Source organism: Enhydra lutris, unplaced genomic scaffold (genome assembly GCF_002288905.1).
Source record: "Enhydra lutris kenyoni isolate GAN:26980312 unplaced genomic scaffold, ASM228890v2 scaffoldscaffold49, whole genome shotgun sequence".
NCBI classification, from domain to species: Eukaryota; Metazoa; Chordata; class Mammalia; order Carnivora; family Mustelidae; genus Enhydra; species Enhydra lutris.
The window spans coordinates 4,793,444-4,801,349 of record NW_019154133.1 but is presented as its reverse complement, the minus strand read 5'-3'; positions in this window follow the sequence as shown (position 1 = coordinate 4,801,349).

Genomic DNA, 7,906 nt, shown 5'->3' with positions numbered 1-7,906 from the left:
CTCAAGCAGACACCCCCCAGCTCCCGAGCATGGAGCCTGACAGGGCTCCATCTCAGGACCCTGAGATCATGACCTAAGCCGAAATCAAGAGTCAGCCGCTGAAGTGACTGAGCCACCCAGGCATCTCCTTCCTCATGTTCTTAAGAATTTGCAAGTTCCCTAGTGCTTTTTCTTAGCCTGTGAGATGTAATGAACAATCAGGTATTTCAACATTGAAAAAAAAAAAATTCAAAAGGTAAAACCTTGTGTGTTTCCCTGATTGACTGACTAAATCTGCTAAATGAAAATTTATCAGGTTAATTTTGAGAGACAATCCACTTATTGATACAAAAAAAAAGTCTTCTGTCTCCACTGTTTCACTTAATTATTGACTAAATTCAAAAGGCTTGGGAAGGAGAAATAGATTTGCAAATACTGGAGTCTTTTTCATACGATTAAAAGCACACTTAATGGTATCATGCAAAGGGTCTTCTTCCCCATGAGCCAACTGACCACAAGCTGTGCATTAGGTGAAATTCCAGAGGTTTTGTAATTGATTTTTTCCTACAAATTGTGCAAGTGAATGCAACATTAACAGCAAGTAGTACTTTAAGGACTATAATTAACAAAACAAGCTTATGAAAAAATAAAAAAGATGAAAACGAATTGAGTTCACCTTAAGAAAAGACGCTGAGTAACAAGTTAAGTAACATGTTCAGGAACTTATTACAGTTGCTAAGGAAACATCAATGGTTTATGAAAGAGGATTAATGGTAAGAAGGAACCAGACTCACATACCAGTCTGAGCTCATGTTTTCATTATTCAGGCAGGATAACAAATCAACGGGGGCCCATCAGCTAAATCTGCAATAGCCAGGCAATGCCACATCTAATTGTGTAATAAACGGAACAGATGTAGATTCCCACCAATAAAAGAAACATACCAGTTACAGGCAAAGAAATGTACTGGCTTAAATGTACAAGAAATGATATGCTAAAATGACATGGAATATAAGGCCACCTACCCAGCACATTTAAAAATGCACATAAATCAAGGGGTGCCTGGGGGGTTAAGCATCTGCCTTCAGGTCAGGTGATGATCCCAGGGTCTTGGGTTCGAGTCTGGAATCTGGCTACCTGCTCAGTGGGGACTCTGCCTCTCCCTTTCTCTCTGCCCCTCCCCCTGCTTGTGCTCTGTCTCTCTCTCACTCACTCACTCACTCTGTCTCACTCACTCACTCTCTCTCAAATAAATAAATAAAATCTTAAAAAAATAAAATGAAGAGAAATCTAAAGTCAACATAAGTTTGCCTTATGAAATTCTAACAGCTTGCACAAATAGTTTTTATTTTTCTAATTTTATCTTCTTATGTTTGGGGATATTTAAAATTCTCATTTAGGAATGTCATTTAAGGCTGAAACTTAGATATAAAAAGGAAAGCTAATGCTTTGTTTAACTTTCAATCCTTTCAAACAACCAGCAACAAAGATTCTGACTTGTAGAATCACACTGGCCCATAGGATACCTTAGTCTTTGGCAAAGAGGGTGGAGGATATAAACCCCCTTTTTACCTTAGAGGATAGATCAATGCACATCCTCTCTAGGGTTGTTTGTTGGCTGACACCCTCAACCTGGTAACCCAGAAGGAGGTTAGAGGGTCAACAGGGAGCCCCTGGCCTTGACTTGTGACAGGGATTTGAACAAGCTCTTAAGGTTAGGGAAATATCAAGTAAGCATCCTAAAGGAGTATAAAATAAGACAAGGAGTTGTCATCTTATTTCATTAACTGCTTCCCTTGAACCAGGCAAAAAAATTAGAAAATGCAGCTTTTCTGTCCAGGACTTTGGAGGACGCCCTGCCCTATTGGAATTTGTCTTGTCCCCTAGCTTTATCTCCCCGATCCTTTCCCACAGTGACACGCTGATCCTCTCTTCCCTTGGAAAACTCACCTCTCTCCAGGACTTTGGAGGACGCCCTGCCCTATTGGAATGGTCTTGTCCCCTAGCCTTATCTCCCCGATCCTTCCACAGTGACACGCTGATCCTCTCTTCCCTTGGAAAACTCACCTCTCCTCAGAACCTTCTTCACTTCTAGAAAAATTCTACTTCTCTCACTTCAGACTTCAGCAAAATTGTAAGAGAAGTTTTCCTTTGCTCAGGCTTGTGCTGGTTCTAAGGGGAGCCATGGGCTGTGCGCCCAGGAATAGAAGAAGCCAATAGAGGCTCTTTGCCAATAATGGTTGCCGCCATGTTCCTCTAGAACATGCTAAGAAAGGGGAGTATAATCATACAAGAAGAAAGCACAGAGTTCCCATTCACAGGGTCTTCCTCCTACCTTTTAAGAAATATGATGTTGGCATTACTGTGCTCAGCGACTATTGCTTTCTTCCTGCCTTGTTTTCATCACAGAGCACTCACTCCCCACATAAAAGAATAATGGCTCTGCCTGAGCCATCGGCATAGACCGTGCAATTATTAAATGCATTCTCTCAGAACACATTTGCTTCCCCAGTGGCAGGGAGGGAGTATTGGTTAATCCTGCCGTGTATACAGATTCCTCTTTCTGGAGTCCGAGATCATGTTTTTAGAAATACAAAAATACCTTCACAGAATTACTTGATCTACAGTCATTTTTATTGACTAGGTTTTTGTCTAACCATCATATGGAGTTATCAGTAAAATTGTTAGACAATTTTACGACAACTGGTCATTAAAAAACAGCAGGATTACAGATGATCCCCCCAAAAAATAAATAAATAAAAATAAAAGGCCAAATGCTTATAGTTCCATTATTCCCAATAACTCAATTATGAAAGTCACTGTAGTCTAAACCATTACATCCCTGGATATTTATTCATTCAGTGAACAAATATTTAATGGACACCAGCCATATGTAAAGGGCGGGGTAGCAGGGAAGAAAAGCCAACAGACAGACACACAGCAGCTCATTCCCAGTCAATGGAGCCTTTCCTCTGGTCCACTACTGCCCAAGCTCTCTCTCCTTCCTCATCTGTTTTATTGCTCCCTTAAGTGAGAAACTCAGCAGAGGAGCTCTAGTCGGGGTGGTGTAGATAAGTGCTGAGTGGGCTTCTTCACACAAAGCTGCAGCCTGGGATCCTGCATAGCACACGCTTCTCCTCCCTCCCTGCAGTCTCCCCAGCATTCGCCACCCACCGCTCTAAGATGTTCTAAGTGGTGCTCTAAATGTTCTAAGAGGTGTTCTAAGTGGTTCCTCTTTCTGGACAAGCACCCACCTTAGACACAAACAAACTGGGGATGATTTCCTCTATGAATGCAGGTGCTGTGGAAGTCTCTCCACAGCTCTTTTCCAAGATGATGGGACCACAACCCACCAAGTGCCCATTAAACTCCCAGTGAGAGTGGCAGCCAGTTCCCATGGTGAACACACATGGCCAAGGCCAACTTCATTGGATGGGAAACAAGGGGTTTCCCACTGAGGACTTTTTGTTTGTTTGTTTTTTGGTTTTACTTGAGTATGGTTGATACACAATGTTGGATTAGTTTTGGAGGTCCAACCTTTGTAATTCAATATCTCTATATGTTATGCTCTGCTCACTGCCAGTGTAGCTACCATCTGTCACCATGTGACACCATTACAATACCCGTAACTATATTCTCCACGTTGTGCTTTCATTCCTGTGACTTATGCATCCATGACTGGAAGCCTACACCTCCCACTCCCCTTCATCTGTTTTATCTACCCTCTCCCGCCCTTCCCTCTGGCCATCATCCATTTGTTCTCTATATTTATAGGTCTGGTTCTGCTTTTTGTTTATTCATTTGTTGTTTTGGGTTTTTGTTTTGTTTTGTTTTGTTTTTTAGATTCCACATATGAGTGAAATCGTGTGGTATTTGTCTTTCTCTGTCTGACTTATTTCACTTGGCATAATACCCTCTAGGTCCATTGGTGGTGTTCAGTGATAAAATGATAGCACCTTGGAGCAGGGAGGGTGGGGCCCCCCAGGATGACAGAATCATTCTGTCTGTCATTACAACAATGACTTCTGCGGCTCTGAGTGTAGACATGGTGCCCCATGCTGCCCTCTGCTAATCTGGAAAAGCATGCAGAAGCTGCGGGCCGTGCAGAAGAGCAGCCAGGGCGAGGGCTCCATGAAAAGCATCTACCTCAATGGAGCAAAAAAGCTTTTAAAAATCAAATAGAATTCTCAGCTCCCCAGAGAGTTAGACATTGCTCCCAAGTTCTCCCACGTCCCCACAAAGCACCTGCATAAGGCATATATTTGACTCAATACAATCATATAAAAAATATATTCCCCCTGGCAGGGACAATGACGGGGAAGCAAACTAGTATAATGTTTTCAACCAGAAAATTGTGGCCTTACTTCTACTGTCTGTCTTCCTTCTCTCCAGCCAAATTCTTATGTCTTTTCCACCTTTCCTGTATTTTCTCCATTCCTCTTCTCAGTGTGTTTGGTATTTGTTCACAAAGTTATAAAGACTCTGCAAACTTACCTCCAGAAAAAGTTGGGCCTCAAGGAGAAGGTAAGTGGCTTGGGGAGCTGACAGAATTTCTGACACCTTCGGAATTCTGTGAGAAATGGGTGTCCTCTGAGGGAGAGGGTGTCCTAAGACACAGCTCTGGGTTTGATGCTGTCTGCTTTGTCTCTGATTCCAGGGTCAAGCAATGGAGAAAAGAGATATTGGTGAACAAATTTGGGAATGATGGAAGTAAACTGGAGGAACAGAAATGCTTCCAGCATAGGTAACCCAATGTCTTAAGGTAAGAAAGAGAGAAGAGGGAAGACAACCCCCTTCTTCCTTAAACGTACCTTATCTCCAAACTTCAATCCCACACAAATATTGAGAAAGCTAACGTGATGAGCACAAACTTTGAGCAAAAAATTTGATGTGAAGAAATGTAACATTAAAACTGTGGAAGGAGCCAAGATGCCCTCTAAGAGAGGAATGGATAAAGAAGATGTGTTTCATATATACAATGGAATGAATATTATTCAGTCATCAGAAACAATGAAATTTAAAAATTAAAAAAAAAAAGAAACGATGAATACTCACCATTTGCATCGACATGAATGTAACTGGAGGGGATTATGTTAAGTGAAGTAAGTCAAGCAGAGAAAGACAATTATCATAAGGTTTCATTCACATGTGGAACATAAGGAATAGCACGGAGGACCACAGGGGAAGGGAGGGAAATTTGAAGGGGGAGACATCAGAGAGAAAGATGAACCATGAGAGACTATGGACCTTGGGAAACAATCCGGGCGTTTTAGAAGGGAGGAGGATTGGGGGGAGGGTATTACAGGGTGATGGGCATAAAGGAGGGCATGTGTTGCAATGAGCACTAGGTGTTATATGCAACTGATGAATCATTGACCACTAGATCAAAAATTAATGACGTACTATACAGTGACTAACTGAACATAATTTTAAAAATCCATTAAAATGGAAAAAATAAATATTAAAAAAAAGAAATGTAACATTATTTTTTTCACTCAGTTTATACTTTGAATCCTCATTCTCTTGATTGATAAAAACTAAATTTTCACCAGTTCTGTGTCCTTCCTATTCTGAGGTTACATGACAATTCTCAGGCATTTACTTAGTGCCAAACCTGGAGGTATGGCCCAGAAAAACAGACATCTGAGCCAGGTGGGAGTCCCTTCCTGGCAGCCCACCAGCCAGGTGTCATCTCTTCCTCCTAGTGGCAGGTGCCCTTCGTCCACCTCTGCCTGAGCTATCTCCAAGTGCTGTGGTTTCCCTGGCCAACTAAACTTCCTCTGCCTACATCCGCATGAAGACATTAATTCCTTCTTTGGAGTTCTCTACCTTCCCAACTCTGTCTGAGAATCGAGGCCTAAGCTTGATTGTCTGCTCTCCATCCCACAAACATACCTGGGAATTTTATTATCCTTCCAAGGCTGGGACTCATAGAAACACAGGAAATAGGCCCCTAGCCACCTTATCAAGGGCCCAGTGCCCTTCTCACTTCCCTTCTGATGCTCTGGTCTATGGATCAGAACACTTTTATCCAATCAGACCATCAGAGGGGACAGATTTGTTTTCTTTATTAGGATCTCCCAAACTTAATGGTCATGCTTTTTCTCCTCAGAAGGCTAGGTTCGATTTTTGAAATTCAAAACCCAGAGGGAAACTCTTGAGTTTGTTTTGTTTTGTTTTGTTTTGTTTCTCCTTCTACTCTCTTATCCCTTCTCCAAGGAGGTCATAAACTTGGAATCGCAGCAGGAGCACTGAGTAAAAGGGAATACTAGGAGAACACACACACAACCATATATACGTGTATGTAATATATGTATTTTTACACATCATAAAATATACATTAGGTGATGGTTACAATGTTTTCTTGATACACTGTTTTTTGACCAGACAGCAGAAAATTCTTCATAGAAGCCTAAATTACCAGACAGGGCAGGCTGAGTGCTTCCCTTATCCATTGTCTCTCTGTCCTAGTGGCACACCGGGCAAACAGCAGCAGTAGGGAGCAGAGAACACATTAGACAAAAAGCCAAACTACCATACATGTCCTCATTTCTTCAAATAAAAGCAGTTGCAGAGCCCCTATGAGACCCTTGAGAGAGAGCTGGTTCCAGCTCCCTGCACCAGGGAAGAAGCATGGGGTTCAGTGTGTAATTAAACTGGAAGAGCATCTGAAAGCCTCAGAAAGTGAGTCTTGAGACATCTGGGTAATATTTGAATCAAGGTTTCCAAATGCCTCTTCACAGATAACCTACTGCTTTTCCAGATTTGTAGGTTTATCTAATCATGGTAAATAATTTTTTAAAATCCAATCTGTCGAGTCATTTTATTTAAAGCCAGTGTCCCAAAGTCTTGTTATCCTGTTTCTCCTTGCATCTTCATAGTCTAATAGTTCCACATATTCTGTTAAAATCAGACATTTCTCAGGGAGCCTGGGTGACACAGTCAGTTAAGCATCTGACTCTTGGTTTCAGCTTAGGTTGTGATCTCAGGGTCCTGAGATCGAGTCCTGCCATGGGCTCCGTGCTCAGCACAGAGTCTGCTAGAGAATCTGTCTCTGCCCCTTCCCCCACTCACACATGCTTGCTCTCTCTCTTTCTCTCTGAAAGAAATAAAATCTTTTTATAAAAAATAAAATAAAATAAAATCAGAGATTATCTCTAACATTTCAAAAATTTCTACTGCATGGCTGTCTGACACATGCCTGTACTATATGCTCTCATTCTCCCCGTCTCTCTCTATGTACCATCTTTCTAGGTATCAACTACCTATCCGCCTACCTGCCTAATTAACTGTCCTTGTAAGATTCATGCCTCTCTTCTCATAAGATTCATCGGACAGTCATACTTGTGAAATACCTGCCTCGCTTGAGAGATGGTAAGTTCTATTGGGACATACACTGTGCCCGTGGTGTGGTCTCACTACAGTTCCCTGGGGTCTAGCAGAAGAGGTGACATGGCAAGAGATGAGTAAATATTTGTTCAATGAGTGAATGGTCCATTCTAAGAGCAGACACTTTTTATCATTGGTTATCAATTTCCCTGGATGCTAACTCTGTTATAGTCAACAGCTTACCCTCTACCAGTCACAAAGCACATGCCTTTCTTCGCAGGATCCCATCACAATCCCTTAGGTATTTGCTGTGCACTGTTGCACAACCCTATCCCTACAGACCCACCTCAACACTTATTCTTTCACTCTGGAAATGCACATGAATTTGAGTGCGGGTACCATGTGAAATGATTCAGATTTGCTCTATTTTTTAAGTAGTTCAATGAGTGTGTATTGTTACTAAGGTTGTATTTGTATTAACCTCACAGCCCATCATGACCCATCAGTCTGGGGAGACATAAAAATTGAGGGCAGCTGTTCTAGACCTGTGCTTCCAAACTTTACTGTGCATACAAATCACCTGGTGTTTTTGTTAAAA